Source organism: Mesoplodon densirostris, chromosome 4 (genome assembly GCF_025265405.1).
Source record: "Mesoplodon densirostris isolate mMesDen1 chromosome 4, mMesDen1 primary haplotype, whole genome shotgun sequence".
NCBI lineage: Eukaryota > Metazoa > Chordata > Mammalia > Artiodactyla > Ziphiidae > Mesoplodon > Mesoplodon densirostris.
The window spans coordinates 63751573-63771321 of record NC_082664.1 but is presented as its reverse complement, the minus strand read 5'-3'; the positions used below and the strand labels follow the sequence as shown (position 1 = coordinate 63771321).

General features: G+C 37.0%; 1 protein-coding gene across 1 annotated transcript in view; it reads right to left on the bottom strand.

Annotated features, from left to right (window-relative positions):
* Positions 1 to 19749, bottom strand: part of SLC25A21 (solute carrier family 25 member 21) — a 537589-nt gene that overhangs the window by 224462 nt on the left and 293378 nt on the right. The window lies entirely within an intron of this gene.

Here is a 19749-nt window from a genome sequence, read left to right as displayed (position 1 = left end):
TCTTAGCTCCCAACCAGGGATCGAACCCGTGCCCCCTGCATTGGGAGCACAGAATCTTAACCACTGGACTGCCAGGTAAGTCCCAATGTAATGTATTTTAAAATTGTTCTTTGCTATTTTAATTCAATGGAAGTTATCCTTTTGTTTTCCTTTTTTGTTATTAAACTTTATATTAGACTCCAAGTAAGCTCCAAGTGCACTTAGGTAAGTGGTCCGATTTTCAGATATGTTGGTCTTTTATGGAAAGTTAACTGCTATATATGGGCCTTAACACAATCAGTAATGCAATGAGAAACACCAGGGGAAAAATAAGCTGTGGATTAGGTTGGCAGATGGTAAAATACCTTTAGAAATGTATAAAATGCTTTAAAGGAAATGTGAAGAGAAAGAGACTTATCACTTGTTTTACAGATTATATGTGTGTATAATATATATACATTCACAAAAAGTTTGCATTGCATTTTGTTTATCTTGAGTGAAACAAATGTTCAAGCTGACCAGCATTTCAGCATTGGAAGTTTATCAAAATGCAGAAGGGCAGCTGAAGAAGGGATTAGGAATCTATGGTACGTCTGCCAAGTACCAGGACCTCTCTTTCCAACTCAGCAGAAGACTTGCCCAATTCTGGGGACTTCTCTATCAACCAGAAAGGAAAAGACATTTGCTCTGCCTCAGGATTTCTTTTTTTTTTTTTAATTGAAATATACTTGACATATAACATTATGTAAACTTAAGGTGTCAACATGATTTAATACATTTATGTATTGTAATATGATCGCCACTGTAGCAATAATTAGCACTTCTATCACATCACATAATTATCTTTTCTTTTTAGTGGTTGGAATAATTAAATTCCAGTCTCTTCAAAAGTTTGATAGCTTTTTACAGGATTGGTCTTCCTTTCTTCTTTTATTGAATTGCCTGGAAAGAAGGATCCCTCTACTTTTCACTCAGGAACAGTACACAGTACACAGTCCCTCCCTGCCCACCCCTCCAGTCCTGCGCAGAAGCTGGCTCTCACAGGCCAGACACTATGCTTCTCTTCCCAACGATGCCTTCAGCGGCATCATGTTCGTAGCTTGAAATTGGCCATGCTGGGAGTATTTACACTAAGGAAAATGGCAAAGGCTACAAATCAGAGATTTTGTTTACTTGTTTGTTTTCCAGACAGCCAAGTTAAACATTTACTAGTACAACGCTGCCCAAATCTAACCACAAATTCTGTTGCCTATCCTATTAGGTTCAAATAATTTTAAAAGTATAGTACATGGAGAGTTTTAAATTTCCAGTAGTTCTTTAACTCTGCTTGTCAAGAACTTCCAAAGGTGCCATAAATAATCTTTGGCTTATATTCTCTGTTCACGACAATTTAACAATAAGAATTATGATCCTACCCCAGAATTTTAAAGAAATCCTTAGGAACTGATACCCAAGAAAACCAACCAACCCACCAAACTACTGACCACACCTATGATTTGCTGTGCTGTTGTGCAGATGCTTCTATTCTCTAGACCACATAGAGGTTTGGTAATGAGTGCAACAGTCTTCCACTTCTCAGGAAAACAGCTTCTTGCCCCTGCCCTCCTCCAAGAGCGTGAGCACCTTAAAAGAGAGGAGAGGAAATGTGACTACGAAGCCAGCTTCGCCTTAGTCACCGGACAGAAGTCCAGAAACAGGAAGAAGGCCTTGGGCAAATAACACAGCATCTTGCTAAATGAAGAATTCAGGTTTTTAGGTCACAAGTAGCCAGTTCTTCCTTAGAAAATAAAGTCACTAGTACCAATTACCATCAAAGAAAAAGAAGGATGGGATTATAATGTTTTTCTCCCTATTCTAAATAGTACTACTTCTTGCAATCATATTGTTCATCTTGACAGAGTTAAAAATTTAGAACTTTTATAATATTTGCCACCATTGCCTTAATTAATATATAGCCAAGTTTTCTGCACTTAATCACACTGCTTTACTACTTGCCTTTAGGTGATAGCTCTTAATTTTTTATTTGCCATGACCTAGAGCCATAGTTACACAAATTCTTATTTTTGAACGGTTATTCCACACCAGCCTCTGTACAATGCTCCCAGGAAATCCAGCTTACTGAGTCAAGTATTCTAGGTAAATCCCAATACACCATATGTTTTATCAAGGTCTGGCTTATGGGGAAAAAAAAGAAGAAAGCTGATTCATTTTCAGCCATACAGTTTAATCACAAAGAATTACTACTAAGTATGGATTAAGCTAATCTTTATTTCCACATGAAAAACTTGCAAAAATGAAACTGCACTTCAAGTAAAATAAGTACCAGCTGAAAAACAATATTTGGATACTAAAGTGTGAGACATTACATAAACACAACGGCAGGTAGATTTCATAACACAAATATTTAGCTGTAATAACACTGAATATATTACTACTCACAGAAACATTATCTAAATAATAATCAATGTTTGATTTCAGTTAATATTCTTAAATTACTAACTCACTAGAAACAATATTTGCCTCCATGGCTTCCATCCCAACGAGCACCATGGTATGTGTCTTTGCTACTGTATAACATTAAATGTACTTAATCTCAGTTTTCTAGGTGTTGGACAAGTCCATGTCCAGAAGGGTTTTCATTCACCAATTTTTTTTGAGTGCCTACTGGGTACCTAGTTATTCCAGCATATTTCTAGATGTTGGTTCTCTTCTGCTTGCTTCCATTTTCCATTTTCTCAGAAAGCAAGGTCATCAATTGAGAGTGATGATGAGAAAGAGGATGTTAGAGAGAGCAGAGAGAAGGTATGTAACAGTTGTCAGTAGGAGTGAGGGAGGCGATGGATCAGGGAAACGTAGTATGATTAGTAGGTTTCACTGAGGGTCCACTTGAGGCCAGCAGTCATGAATATAACGTCATTTTCTGTAGCCACGTTCAGCTGTGTGCGTGCAGGCAGAGTAGGCAGGATAATATTTAACCAGGATGAGGTTTTGCCAAACGAATATGAGGAAGTGACAGAGGGCAACGAAAAGAATGTGTGCCAGAAAGTGATTATAATGGTTGACTACGGAAGCTAGGAAGGAGGGAAGTGAGGACAAATGGGGATGAGGACATGATGGTAAGAGCAGAGGCTTGCTGGTCCTGTTGGAGACAAGATACTAGAGGAGAGAGCTGGAAAGCTAAGAGGTGGAGGTAACATTGAGATGACTACTAAGTTCCATTTTTATTAATACATAGTAACTAAAGCTTGGTTTTTGTTTTTCTCTTTATCTCCAGTATCTGGCACAAGGTGTGGTACATCATCTATATACTGAATGAAAGTGTTGAATGAACAAAATGTTGATCCTATTATTGAGTAATACCAGGTATGTGAAGAACAAACACACTGATGGACATTCACCATTCCCTGAACTAGATTCAGCAGATATTCTCTTTGTTTCGTTTTGATCTTCAAGGTTTCTTTGAGTTTATGGTTTGACAAATATTTAACTAAGATCCTTATAATGACCAGAATGTGTACACCTTAAGCCGTTAATATACTTAATAGCCAATGTACATCATATAGAAATGTAGAAAATTTGAAACATTGACTAAAATAATTATATAAATAAACACAGGCCTCTAAAGATGGGTCAAGAACCCAAACAAAACTACTTTAAGAAATTTTGAATCTACAGTATTAAGTCCTCAAAAGTAAAAGGACACATTCATATTTATATTCTGAAGCAAGGTTAGATAGTAATAAATGAAACATTGTAAATGAATTAATCATCTTTTCTAGGGAAGGCAGCCCTAACTTTCTGTCAAGCAACTTAAAACGCATCCTCACTAGAAGAATCTCTTGATGGATGAAATTTAAAACTATGACAGTCTACCCTGGAAATCTACAGGGTGCCTACAAAGTCTGAAAATATAGACAAATAAAATTTCTTCATGTGCTACTTTGATGCTCCAAGGATCAATGTCTTCATTTTTTTCCTATGCACTAAAGTAATATAGGGGACATATGAAACAATGGCAGAAACTAAAAGGGTACTATAATTCTGGGAATAACACCAGAGCTCCACCAAAATCCATTTTCTCTTTCTTCCATGATCCATGATATCTCAGAAGGATGGCATTTCCCAGCATATCTTGTGTGTGACCATGTGACTAAGTTCTCACCCACAGAATGTGAGTGGCATAGAGCTTAAGACCGTGAGTATGCCTCTTTACTACCCACTTTCCCCTTCCCACTAACTGGAACTTCAGCGTGGTAGTAACTCAAGTTATGCCTTACAGATGACAAAACAGTGCCCTAGGGGATGGTGGAGCAACAACTGGAAGGGACCCATGTCCCAGAGTGACTATGAGGAGCAGAGATTTCATGACGAACTGAACTATCACCATCAGAACTGTCACATGGGGGCTTCCCTGCTGGCGCAGTGGTTAAGAATCTGCCTGCTAGTGCAGGGGACACGGGTTCGAGCCCTGGTCTGGGAGGATCCCACATGCCGTGGAGCAACAAAGTCCGTACACTACAACTACTGAGCCTGTGCTCTAGAGCCCGTGAGCCAAAACTACTGAAGCCCACGCACCTAGAGCCTGTGCTCCACAACAAGAGAAGCCACCGCAATGAGAAGCCCGTGCACCACAATGAAGAATAGACCCTGCTCCCCACAATTAGAGGAAGCCCGCGTACAGCAACAAAGACCCAATGCAGCCAAAAATAACTAAATTTATATAAAAATTTTTTTTAAAGTACTGTCACATGAAAGAAAAATAAACTTTTTTTCTTTAAGCCACTGTATGGTTGGGTCTCTTTGATACAGCAGTTACAAATGCCAAATCAATTAGCACCATCACTCAGTTGCTAGCTGTATTATGAATTCATAAATGGCACCTTTTCTGAACTAAATTCAACTTACGACCATGGAGGAGAGAGGATTCCTCTGTCTCCCAAGAAGAAGAAGAGTGACATTATGAAGTGTGCTGAGACCAGGGCTGTGAAATTACAGTGGGTTCACTCAAGCTGCACCTACGGCTTTCTCTTGCCTTGGAATGGGTTTTGGAGCACTAGTAGTTGAAACTGAATTTAAGAACGTGAGACTTAAAGTTGATATGAAAGATATGGCTCAAGTTGTACCATAATACAATTGTTAAAATGAGCAAAGAGTCTAAAATGTCATTGTCTAAAAAATGAAACAATACTGTTTTTTCCATTGCAGAGTTTAATTTATTCAGTATTTGTTTCACACAGCTTGAAAGATATGCCTACAAGGAGCTGTTTGTGTTTTAAAATGGTGTTTTCCAGAATGAACACATATTCCACGTTTTCTGTTTTACCTTACCAATGAAAAGCTGGAGGAGTTGGTATGAGAGAAACAATGCTTTCTTATTCATGCAGGTAGTCAATTCCAACAAAAATCATTTGTCAGGGCTCTTTTGGTTGTTTAACTCAAAACTCAACACAAATCAGCTTAAACACAAAAAGGGAATTTGTTGGCTCATAATTGAAATGATGGAATTGGCAGCGATGCTTGGCTCCAAGACCTTCTCTCCCCTTCCCTCACCTGCTTGTCTCTGCTTGTCTTTATTCACTCCTGCTACAGAGGTTTCCTAACACAGAGAGGTAAACTGCCTCTGAGAACCCCTGATTCCCATCCTGTCATCTTTCAGGTGCAAGAGGCAAGCAGGACTCTTCTCTGAGGACTCCAACAGAAAAATCCTGGGAGGGCTTTGATAGATCTCACTTTGGTCACATGTGAATCACTGGGCCAATCACTGTGGGAAGGAGGTTGTGGACATCTGATTGGCGGGGATTTGGTCACATGTGTACCCCTGGATGGAAGGCTATAGAAAATAAAATTTCAGAGTTTTTAAATCTCTTTGTAACATCTTTTTCCTTGTACTTTGGAAAATAAGACTGGGTTTGGAATACTTAAACAACACTCTAGCTGCTTCCTTATCTAAATAATTAAGTTTTCATACTAATTAACTGACCTCTTTTCCACACTGCTAACCATCCAATGACAATGGTACTGGGATTAATTAATTGCACTTCATTTCAAAAAACACTTTTCTACTAGGAGCCCTAGTTTATGGTTTGGTTATTCTATATTCCTGTGAGATGAGCAAACTTGGAAAGAAAATGAAATGTCTCAGGTTTTAAATGGACATATATTTCATAAGATGTTATGTTCACTTATGGATAAGGCCCGGCTCACCTAAACTTGTCATGTATAAAGTATTTATTATATCAGGAAAGGTGTGCGGAAACAGGGAAGACATAATCGCTGCTTGAAAGGTGGCAATCCCTGCTTGCAACGGCTTCCATAATAACTCTGGAAGCCATTGCAATAGGGTATCATGGTTATTAAAACTGTACACTGCTTCCTGGAGGGGCAAGAGAGGTAACTTTGGCTGCATGTTACAATCCACAATTCAGTTTGGCATAGCATCTTGCACGAAAGTGTATCCCAAACCACTTTACAGAAGTGAAATTTCCATTCTCAAGCCAATATATGCTATATATTACAGAGCAGCTGTGTGCAAACATTGCATCATGGAAAAAAAGAAAAAAACCTAAGGCATTAGGTCATGAGATAGAAATCCAAAGAAAAACTTAGGAGGCATGGACCACTAGGGCAGGAAGGAGGGAGAAGAGGAAAGAATGATGAGGAAGGAAACAGGTTAATTTGCAAGTTTTAGAAATGGATCTGTAATAAGCTAAAGACACATCACACAATTTTTTCCCCAGAAAAAGTTGAGAGTGAGACAATATTTTATATGATCCAAAGGAGTAGTAGCAGAAGTTAAATAAACATAAAAAGTAAGAAGTGAGGGCTGACAAACTTTCAAAGTAGAGGTATAATTATACAAGATTAGTAATCTCAACTAATATGGGATAAAGGCAATACAATGACATATTTTGAGCTAACTTGAATTATGGTAAACTATTATCTAGAAAGGTTAGGGGATGAGAAGTACTGTGAAAACTAATTTCATAAGCATAAGCGTCATACATAATTGTGCATTTAAAAATAGAGTTTTATAAAATATTACTAATACAATAATACTAAGACAAACCAAATAGAACACATACTTTTAGAATCTCACCTGGTTTTAGGAAACCATAAAATATCCATTTTTATTTTATTTTTGAGTCCTAGAGTACCAGTTAATGGGGAATGGTATTTAACAACTGACAACAAAGAGTTTGCTTTACTTAAACTGGATTCCCAATATAAAATCTTGTTTTTAAACCTAAATAACTTTTTAAGTGGAAATTACTCCCAAGAATATAGAGCAACCAAAAACTTTGACTCTTTATTTACATTTCCCATCATATAAATAACAGTAAAATATTTTTTAAAATTCAAATTCTCCATTTTAGATGTTCACTTGAAGCTTAAGTTTCTATTTTGAGTATTATCCACATAGCAAATTAATCTTCTATACACTGTGTGCATAACAAATATTATTCTAGTTCCATAAACTCCAAGATTATCCATTTATCAAGGGGTTTATAGAACTCATTAAAAGTTATGCACTTCTTTTAAGGGGATATACTCTTGGGTACTGAAGTTTTCCACATAAAAATATGATTAATTCTGTATCTTGTGTAAGTTATTCATGTTTGGCATCTGCTCATTTTAATTTGGCAAGTATCCCATTTTACATGACTCATATAACACTATACATGAAAAGTGAAGAAATTAAATCCATAATGTATTATTTCCCCAAATGTTTAGAAATACTGGATACTCAGTTGCATTGTAAATGAATTTGGTATCACTGGCCTTTAAGGGACACTGAAGATTACATAGATTATCACTGATTTTGTCAGCTTAACAAGGGTTTAGCAATGCCGGATATATATACATGAAAATTCCCACCAGACTAGGTACAATTAAAGTTTTTCCTTTACCTTCTTAAATGCACAGTATTTTTTGTTTAAACCCATGCTATCTGAAAAAAAAATCACTGTGTCTTAAAAGGAAAAACAACTTTTCAGGAATTTTTGTACTATCATATATCTTAAGAATGATGACAGAATAAAGGATCCTCCCCTGCACCTTCCTCTCCCTCATATGCTCACTCTACAATGAAAAACAGTATAGCAGAGTGGTTATTGGTGTCAGATCGAGTCAGGATGATAATCTTGGTTTAGCAGTTTCTTCTCTGTGTGATGGAGGTAAAAACTGTACTGACTTTAGCACTCAGCACAATGCCTGGCATATTAAAACATGGGAAAAATAGTGGCTACTTTTACTGTTGCTACTACTATTTGTAACTCTGAGACTTCTTAGACAACCCTAAGAAGGTTTCCAGAGACTACAGTGATGAGGGTTCCAGCTGCACTGCTGATGTCATCCTCCCCAGTCCCAGCCTCATCCCAGAGTCCAGACATTCCAGCAGTGGTGGCACTGGTGGGACTGCAAATGATTCTTCAGCCTGGGAAGGCTCTACTCTGGTGCCTGCTGTCTCAACTATACCCTTCTCTAAGGAGGGAAGAATCAGGTAGTAGAAAAAGACATACAAACACACACACACAGGGCTCTGAAAACCTCAGTTTGAGTTCTGTATGAAGTTTCACAGATCACTTATTCCAAGGTTCTTAGCCTGTAGTTGGACTTTGGAATGAGGAAGGTGTCCACGAACTCCCAGAAATTTTATGTTAAATTTTGATTTTAATGTCCAATTTTATGGCAAGAGTAGTCTGTGACTTGCAACAATTTCTACACAGATTCTGCATCCTTAAAATGATCAAGAACCTCTCATTGAGCTTCAATTTCCTCCTCTGTAAAACAGGAATAAAATAATAGTCCTACTGGTCCCACAGAGTTGTCCTTAGGACTCCTTTAAACAGAATATGAAAGCACACTGTAAGTCATCACCGTACAAGCGTTTGTTATTCCTAACTTTGCTGTATTTCTTTTATCAGTTTCTATGAACATTTCTGATTACTCAGAGTCACCCACAAGGACCTCAAAATCTTCCATCTACTTTTTGCAAGCATGTCATAGCTTGCCCAAGCAGTAAGCATTGAAAAGAAGATTGAGGCACTACCTCCAGAAAATAGTCTATAGATGTGTTTTGTTCAGTTCACATAGCATTCTTTTTAAAATGAATTAGTTGTCAACATTTAGCAATCAGAAGTTTTCATATTAAAAAAATCAGATTTCCAGGTTATTTGAAAACTGAAATATCTGGCAGCCCTGAGTCATCTTCCTGCAGCCAGCACTGAGTACAGGGACATGTGCCACCACCCCTCTCACCCCCCCACAGTTGAATCTAGTTCTCCTGTTCCTGTCCTTTGACTAACTAGACACATAAGGGTCCCTATCCTATAGATGTCAATTCTAAATCTTACCTGAGTATAATCATTCTGCTTTGAAAATACATAAGGTGCCACCTCCCCCTTTTTTGTTCTTAGAAAGTTCTTTCAAACTGCAAATATAGAATAGTCAGCATAGACATTCAGGCAATTGAGGACAAAGTATCTATATTTTCCATATACATTGCTTTTTCTATTAGTGAATTCTTGTCCTTTGAAAGAACGTCTTCTAACAGGAATATTGAAGGGCAAGACCCATGATGTGATTAAAAGATCCAAAAAAGAGGCATGTGATGCGATTGAGGAAAAGCCATTTTAGCCAAGGGGAAGTTCTGACCATGACTCATAATTTGACCATGCACAAGTCAATAGATACAGAGAAATAGGCAGACTGCTGACATATCATTTGGGAGAACTCGAAGTGAATCAGCAACTCAAAGGGCCTCCTAGTTTTATCCTCAGCAAAAATGTGACTTTCAAGGATAAGAAAATTTTGAAATATAGGATGGTGTTCCTTTCTCTTAAATTTCATAGGTTACAAGAGATTGCATAAGACTGACTTTTCTCTGGAACTTATGAGGAGGAAGAGCCACTATAAAAATTGAACATGCACAGTGAAAAATGAAGGGTTAGGAAGTACCCGGTCTTCCTTTTCAAATCAGATGTTCTCTCACGTTATTAAGGGTCCCCAAACAATGATGCTATGGGTTATAATAAAGAAGAAAAAATGACAACAGGAAACCCACTTAGATATGGTTAGAATGGACTCCTTTCCAAAATAGTTCTTAAGCTCTAGTTCAAGATTATTTGCTCTAAGAAACATTCTATGTTTTAAAAATTGGTGATATTGGCATTGGAATTTTAATTCAAATGAAGTTATATCAGTTAGCTTGACTTGTGAAAGATTTCAAGATTTATACAGTCATTACCAAAGTAAAATTTATGTTGGATCATGTACTACATAGTAGATGCTTCAGCAAAAACGATATGGTGTAAAAGAGGCCATCCATTCCAGCAGTATAGACCACAGGAAGTTTTTTTAAACCTAATAGCAGGGGCCATTTGGGTTAGAGCAAGGTTGCACTGTAAATCTGCCATTCTTAGAGGGCCAACTTTCTCAATGCATATTGAACCAATATTCCTGCTATGAAACTGTGTAAGCTAGATTCTGTGCCACTGTAGTAAAATGCTCTTCAATAAACTTGTTTTCACAAGAAGTTTGCCCACTCATGCGTCCCAAAGCTGTTGTAATCTTCATTGTTGAGGCTGATCTAACAGCAGGAACATTATTCTATTTCTTGACATGTTTAAAATTCTCTAATGAATAAAGCTAACAGCTTATGGCTGCTTCAACTGTCACTTGATTACCCCAGAGGGATTTTCTTTTCTTTTTCTTTTTCTTCTTTTTTTTTTGTCTTTAAAATGGCCTCCTAGTTTGTTTTTAACTACCTTGTGCGCAGAGGTCTGAAGGGGAAAGCAGATCAAAGATCAGCTTGCAACATAAAAAGCAGCTGTAGTTAATTAAGGGTAAATGAAGGACATCTGACCAGATTCTTTATGAGCCGCCTTGTCACACATTCAACAGTCTATAATCTCTGTGACCTTGTCCCTTGGTCCTGAACTGTCGCCAAACCTGAGAAATGGATACGTCTCAAATTATATACAAATGGAAAAAAGGGAGGAATGTTCAGGGTGTGGCTTAAGAAAGAGGAAGTGCTGTGGAAGAAGAATGCAAATGACAGTGAAGTTAACTGGAATATGTAGAAGTCACCTGGAGTTTCCATTGGAAAGCAGTGAGTCCTTCCCCACATTAAAAATACAATGGTTTGTTATAAAGAGGTAGTGGTAGATAATCAGATTATAAAAGGTAACATTTGACAGGTGATAGTTATTCTGCTATGATTTGAAAGAAAATGAACTAAAAATACTCTTATGTAGTATTTATATTTTTTAAAAATTTACAATTGTTCTGATTTTTTTAATGTTATTAAATCTAAATCTCTCAAGTAAAACAATAACTTCTTATAATTTTAAAAGCAATGCATACTCATTCTAAATACTTGAAAAATCCCAGAGACATGGAAGAAAGAAAATGAAATTCTCCCAAAACAGCCTCTGGGAGAATCTCGTTAGGTTTTATATTTAAATCAAGAGAAGAAATTTGATTACTACTAACAAAAACACCCAGTGAAATTGCACAGTACCTATGTCTGTAGATGGCCAAGATGGCTACAAAGCATGGATGATGGAGCAAAAAGTCTGGTTTTTGGCAAGTCATTAACCTCTATCAACACCAGAAAAATGGCTGTCAGGGTCTTCACTGATCTCTTAAAAGTACACCTCCAGCATGGATAAAAGAAAAGCCACTGTATAATCCCCAAAGTGACTGGATAGCTCTTAGGTCTGCCTGTTAGCTTACTTGTTATAGGCCCAGAATGGCAAGCTCCATACCCTGACTTCCACTTTCTCTTGACTGAAGATTAAAGATCACAGGAAAAAAGTCTACTTCACAGGACTTTTGAAAGAAATAGGAGATCGTATCTCTGGGAATGCTTTAGAAACTGCAAAGTATTAATTAATTAATTAACTATTATTAGCAGTAATTGAGGTGCTGTGGAAGACACTAAAAATGAATAAGAACTTACCTTCAAGGAGTTTTTTAATCATGTACTTACAGGTACAATATATAAACAAATAAAATATTAATTAAAATTTGAAAATAGGTTCAAATTACAATGCAAGCAGTGTGCCAGATAACCATCAAATGAACTGTAAAAATTTGAGAAGGGATGATAAAGTATAGGTTTTTATTTGTTCCTAAACACACATATCAGAACTAACCAACAAAAATGAGTGTTACCCTTTTCGAAGTCATCACCTTCGCCATCCACAAGCATACTAAAAAGGTATTGCTGGGGCTTCCCTGGTGGCACAGTGGCTAAGAATCTGCCTGCCAATGCAGGGTACCCGGGTTCGAGCCCTGGTCCAGGAAGATCTCACATGCCATGGAGCAACTAAGCCTGTGTGCTGCAACTACTGAGCCTGCACCCTAGAGCCTGTGCTCTGCAACAAGAGAAGCCACCGCAATGAAAAGTCTGTGCACCACAAAGATGAGTAGCCCCTGCTCGCCGCAACTAGAGAAAGCCCTCATGCAGCAATGAAGACCCAACGCAGCCAAAAATAAAATAAATTAAATAAATAAATTTATAAAGAAAAAAAGGTATTGCCATTTTTGAAACATTTTTGAAGTTTATGGGATTGCCTGAGCCTATGGTATATAGTTTTTAAAAACCTAAAGTGATAATTTTGAAGATAGATTCAGTTTCTGGAAAGAACCAAGCATCAGATGGAACCAAGAGTGGTGAACGCAGAGGCTAATCAGACTGGATCATACTACCTTAGAGAGCAGAAACATGTGGCCACAGAATAATGAAATTAATCATTGTACATAAGACATATTATTTCTGAAGAGTATTCTCCAACAGTGTGTATCCCAAAAATATTTTGATTAAGGCAGTGCCTTAAAATAAGCTATTGGTTACAAGGGCAATATTAAATGGAGTGAATAAATTCTGATTTCTTCTTTATTTAAAAAAGAACTGGTTACTTTATATTCATACTCTGTAATTACACAGGACTTTAGAGGAGGGAGATATGGGAAAGCTTTATAGTCTAATTTGGGTTTGATGTTACTGAAGGATAGACAAGATAGGGTTGGGAGAGCAGACAAAGAGTGGATTTCAGGGAGGTGGAATGGTGTGTAGAAATCAATGGTGGGCTTTGTGTCCACCTAGAGAGATGGGATAGGGAGGGTGGGAGGGAGATGCAAGAGGGAGGAGAAAGGGAATATATGTATATGTATAGCTGATTCACTTTGTTATACAGCAGAAACTAACACACCATTGTAAAGCAATTATACTCCAATAAAGGTGTTAAAAAAAATCAATGGTGGAGCACAGAGGATTTTTGTGGCAGTGAAACTATTCCTTATAGTACTTCAGTGATGGATACATGTCCTTATACATTTGTCAAAACCCATAGATGTATACCACCTAATATAAATATGGACTTTGGATGATGATAATGTATCAATATAGGTTAACCAATCATAACAAATACACCACCCCGGTGGGGGATGTTGATAAGTGAGAGATGTTGTGTGTGTGCAGGGGCAGAAGGCCTATGGGAATCCTATGTACTTTCTCCTCATTTATACTCTAAAAAATAAAGTCTACTTAAGAAAATGATGGTGGGAAAGCACAAGGCATTAATGGGGAGTGTGAGGAAATAAGAATTAGAAAGCATTCCAGGAAAAGGATAAAAGGCTATAAATGAGAAAAGAAGGCAAAGTTCCAGGAAACAAAAGGATTACAGTATGCATACTACTATCTAACAGAACTTTCTGCAATGATGGAAATATTTTATAATCTGGGCAGTCGAATATGGTAGCCACTAGCCTCATGTAGCTACTGAGCACATGAAATGTGGCTAGTATGACTGAAGAAATGATATTTTGTTTTTATTTCTTTTTAATTAATTTAAATCTAAATAACCATATGTGGGTAACAGATACCATATTGAATAGTGTAGGATAGAGCATGGATTTGCAGTGAGCCTGCACTCTAGAGCCTGCAAGCCACAACTACTGAGCCCAGGTGCCATAACTACTGAAGCCTACGCACCTAGAGCCCAAGCTCCGCAACAAGAGAGGCCACCACAATGAGAAGGCCGCGCACCATAACGAAGAACAGCCCTGCTTATCGCAACTAGAGAAAGCCTGCACGCAGCAATGACAACCCAACGCAGCCAAAAATAAATAAATAAATAAATTTATGGAAAAAAAGAAAGGCTATTGATAGAAATGCAGATTACTGTAAAAAGGAACTAGAAACTACAAAGGGGAGCCAATTAAAATTAGAAAACTCATTTGCCAAGATGAAAGCTGAGCTAAAGGCAATAGTTAGCAAACTGAATAATGCAGAAGAACGAATAAGTGATCTGGAAGATAGAATAATGGAAATCACCCAATCAGAACAGCAGACAGAAAGACAAATGAAAAAAAATGAAAATAATATAGGAGACCAATGGGATAATATAAAGCATGCCAATCCACACATAATAGGAATCCCAGAAGGAGAAGAAAGAGAATAGGGTATCAAAATGTATTTAAAGAAATTATGGCTGAATACTTCCCAAACCTAAAGAAAGAAACAGATATCCAGGTATAGGAAGCACAGAGGGTCCCAAACAAGATGAACCCAAACAGACCTATACCAAGACATATTATAACTAAAATGGCAAAAGTTAAAGAGAGGATTCTAAAGGCACAAGACAAAAACAAAGAGTTAGTTACCAGGGAACCCCCATAAGGTTATCAGCTAATTGCTCTACAGAAACGTTGCAGGCCAGAAGTGAGTGGCAAGATATATTCAAAGCCCTAAAAGGTAAAAACCTGCAACCTAGGATACTCTACCCAGCAAGATTATCATTTAGAATAGAAAGAGACATAAAGAATTTCTCAGACAAGAAAAACCAAAAGAACACAATACTAAACCTATCCTAAAAGAAATATTGAAAGGTCGTCTCTAAATAGAAAAGAAGCAAGAATCTATAGCAAAGAGAAAAACCACAACTGGGAAGTAAATCACTTAAATAAGCCAGTACACAGATAATAGTAATATAAAAATTTCTTCTGAAAGTGATGATAACTACAATGAACAGCAAAAGGATAAACATGAAGATGTAAAAGAGGACATCAAAATCATAAAATGTGGGGGAGGAGAGTAAGGAAATGTAGATTTTTTTTTTTTAGAATGTGTTTATGCCTATGTGACTATCAGTCTAAAGCAAGTAGATATAGTAATGGGTTAACATACTTGAAAAATAGGGTAACCACAAATCAAAAACATACAATAGGTTCACAAAAACCAAAAAGAAGGGAACACAAGCACAAGACAAAAGAAACCCATCAAACCACAAAAGAAAAAAACAATAAGAAAAAGTAAGGAACAAGGAAGAAATACAAAATCAACTGGAAAGCAAGGTTTAAAATGGCAATAAATATCTATGAATAATTACCTTAAATGTTAATGGATTAAATGCTCTAATCAAAAGACAGAGAGTGGTAGTTAGATAATAAAACAAGAGCCTACAATATGCTCCTACAAGAGACCCACTTCAGGGTGAAGGACACAGATTAAAAGTGAGGGGATGGAAAGAAATATTTCATGCAAATGGAAATGACAAAAAAGCGAGGGTAGCAATACTCATATCAGACAAAATATACTTTAAAACAAAATCCATAAAGAAAGATAAGAAGGCCACTATAAAAATGATAAAAGGATCAATATGAGATGAAGATATTATACCCATTAACATATATACACCCAATATACGAGCACCTAAATACATAAAAAAAATACTAACAGACATAAAGGGAGAAATTGACAGGAATACAATATTCGTAGGAGACTTTAACACCCCACTGACACCAATGAACGGATCTTCCAGACAGAAAATCAATAAGGCAACAGAGATCCTAAATGACACAACAGAACAATTAGACTTAATTGATATTTTCAGGACAGTACATCCAAAAAAACCAGAGTACACATTCTTTTCAAGTGGTTGCACAGCACTGTGTATATATTTAATGCCACTGAATTGTACACTTAAATATAGTTAAAATGATAAATTTTATGCTACGTATATTTTACCACAATTTAAAAATAGCCCCCAAATGTTTGATAGCTATAACGAGTATGTTAAAGCAGAAAGAAAAATTGACTTAAAAATAAGTAAATAAAATTTAGAAAAAGTAAAAGTGGAAGCATAATACAAACTCTCCTAGATAAATACAAACAACAATGATACCATTACAGACAACTATACTATGCTTTGCTTTATCAACAGTTTTTATTATGCAAATAAGAGCCTTAAGAGAGGGTGCCACTTCTCCTACATAAAACTTGTAATCATGCAGGATAGGGGACTTCCCTGGTGGTCCAGTGGTTGGGACTTTGCTTTCCAGTGCCGGGCGTGCTGGTTCCATCCCTGGTCAGGGAGCTAGGATCCCACATGCCTCGAGGCCAAAAAACCAAAACATAAAACAGAAGCAATATTGTAACAAATTCAATAAAGGCTTTAAAAATGGTCCACATCAAAAAAAAAATCTTAAAAAAAAATCATGCAGGGTAAAGGTATGTAAGTACTATCTTCAATTATGTAGGTGGATCAGACTGTGAAATGCTCTTATGTGGGGAAGCACAGCTAATGTATTAACTGAGACATTATTTATTGCACCTCAAATATTCATAAAAACTATCAAGCAATGCAAATATAAATCTAGGGACTATTAATGGGTCACTCTTATTTCAAGAATCCAACTGACACATAAATAGATCATGATAGACCCTATGTTGGGCTATTTTATTTCACAATCTCTTATTAAGCATTTACTAAGTATCAAATTATAGAGGATTTGAGCATTATGTTGAGCAGTTTGGACTTCATAGGTATGAGAAAAGAAGGCATCAGAGTGTTGGGAGATGAGACATAGTGTGGTAGTGACAGGATCTCATCTATGTCTTCAAAGAGAGAACACTGGGAGCAGAATTAGTGCAGAGAGACTGGCCTCATGAGCCTCCTAAATGGAGGCTTTTACGTTAACTTGGATGAGAAAAGATTAGTGCCTGAAATTGGAAAGTGGTAGTGGGGATGGAGAGAAAGGGATTAATCAGAAAGATATTTAGAAGTTTGGAAATTGAGAAATAATTCCGAGGTTATTATCTGGGAGGATTGGGTAGACATTTTTGATCTCAGGAGGTGTCTCTAAAGATATTAATTATTTCTCAGCCTCTATTTGTGGTACTCCCCTAGAAATACCATGGAAGTGCTAAGCACTCATTAGTGGCTTATTTTGGAATTTTAGCTATTTCTTCACTGAACAGCCCTGTCAAGAAGTTAATGATCTGTAAAACTCTTAACTGAACCGGGAAGAGGTCTTTAAATTAATTCTTTAAATCAAAGATCCTTTTATTGGATTTTCTATATTCTGATTTGCTTCTCTAAATCAATTGTACCTATCTTTCAGTGTGTGTTTTCTATTCCCTGAACTGTGAGGAAAATTTCATTAGTCTTTAATATTATCAAATGGAAACTCAACCTGTTAGTTTTCTAAGCATCAACATACCATAGACATTTAAAGCTCTAGTAAAATTAAATCAGCAGCTGTCATGAAGACTCTATTCCTAAGATGATATTTCTTCTATACTACTATTACTGCTACTACTAATAATAATGCTACTATTACTCTTACCATAACTACTACTATCATCATCATCACTACTAAAACTGGCTTACTTTAAGTGCTTTTATGTACCAGAAACTGTTCCATGTCTTTTCCGTGTATTAATTCATTAGTAAGTCAGCTTAATTAGTAAGCTGACTTACTAGTATTCACAACAGCACTCTATGGAAAGTACCGCTATTTCCCCTATTTGATTAATAAGAAGATTGAGCCACAGGGTAGAGAAATAACTTGCCCAAGGTCACATAGTTATTAAGGGGCAACCCTGTTGGAGACTAGTGCTTAGGTGGTCACCAATAAACCACTCCTCCGGGGATTCCTGCCGTGGTGGAACGCCCTCTAGCACTGAGGCCAAGCTTGGTCACATGACTTGCTCTCAACAATGAGGCATTAGCATGTGTTAGCAAGCAAGGTCTTATAAGTTGCTTGCACATTGGTGTTTGCTCAGCTGGTACACTTCTTTTGGGGACCCAGTTGCCATGTGCTGAAAAACCCAGCCACTTGGAGGGTGCTAGAGGCCCTCCAGTCCCAGCCAACAGCCTGAACCAACTGCCAGCCGTGTGAGGGAGTCATCCCAGCCACTAGAGTCCCAGCCACCACAGTCCCAGCCACCATCTGACTGTAACTACATGAAAGACTCCAATCAAGACCAGCAGAACTGCCCATGTGAGTCCAAGCAACCCACGGAATCGTGAGAGATAATAAAAATGGTTGTTGTTTTAAGCTACTAAATTTTAGGGTGACTTATTATACAGAAATAGAAAAACAAAACAAAACCCAATCAAGTTTGGCTCCAAATCTGTGCTCTTAACCACTCTGCTATCCTGAGCTGAAGTTACCTTCCTAAATAATCATTTAAAATATATAAATATATATAAATAATCACTTAAAATATATTTAAATATATATAAAATACATATATATTATATGTAAATAACTTAATGAGTATTTATTTACTGTATACTTATCATAACTACTTATTTTAAATTTATATTTATAAAATTTGTCTTTTCTGTGTGGTATACTATATTACTTATTATAAATTTCTACTGTAAATCCAAAATGTAACCTGGGAATTAAAACTAACAAACTTCCTATCCATTGCCAAGCACGTTCAGTTTAACCACAAGAACCAATCTGCAGAAAGGACTACATCTCTTTCACTAACTCTGCTAAGAATTTATAACAATAATATTCATTCACTTACTCAATCATTCAACAAATAATTAACATTTATTGCACAAATACTATGTGCTGGTAACCACGCTAAGCAGTCTACATACATTTGCTCCTCACAGCCATGAGGTTGTCCAAGAACTGGGGATGTACCAGGAACTATGCCTGAGGTCACAGCTGGTAAGTGGCAGAGCCTGGGTCAAGGCTCAAGTCCGTCTAACTTTCGAGTCCAAGCCTTTCCCTCACATGCTGCTGCACTTGATGCTGCCATACAGGCACTGTAAATTATGACAGCTAAGAATCTGACTGAAAGCATCACTGAATACCTAGTCTCATTAAAAAGCATTCAGGGCTTCTCTGGCAGTCCAATGGTTAAGACTCTGTGCTTCCACTGCAGGGGGCTCACAGGTTCCATCCCTGGTTGGGGAAGATCCCGCATGCCATGCAGCATGGCCAAGGGGGGAAAAAAAAAAGCACTCCAAGCGCCTATTCCTAGTTTTCACTTAAACTGATATAGTCTACAATTTAAGATGTCTATAGATTATCTTCAAATTAATATACAAACACAAATTAGTGTTTGATGCATAAAACTCTTTTTCATGGATAACAGTTTACCCACACGTTAATTTGCAAAGATTTTAAGACTTTGCCTAGCTAAAGTCAGTGCTTAAATTATTAGTTCAATCTTCCACTCCAGGTAACTGACCAACCTGGACTACCCCAGTCTAGTTAGATGCAATCTTAACTCATGCAATGTATCACAGTGAATTCTAATGTTCTAGTCACCAATCTACTTCCTAATTCTTTCCCACTCATACTGGACTGAGAAGACTTTGAGAACAAGAAATATATATATTTTTAAATCTATGTTATTGCAGCATCTTTGGCAAAAGAATAAATCCTAGGGTAGAAGGAGGCCTCCCTCCAACTTTTCTCCTTCCTCTCCCAGCAGCCACCCACTTGGGCTGC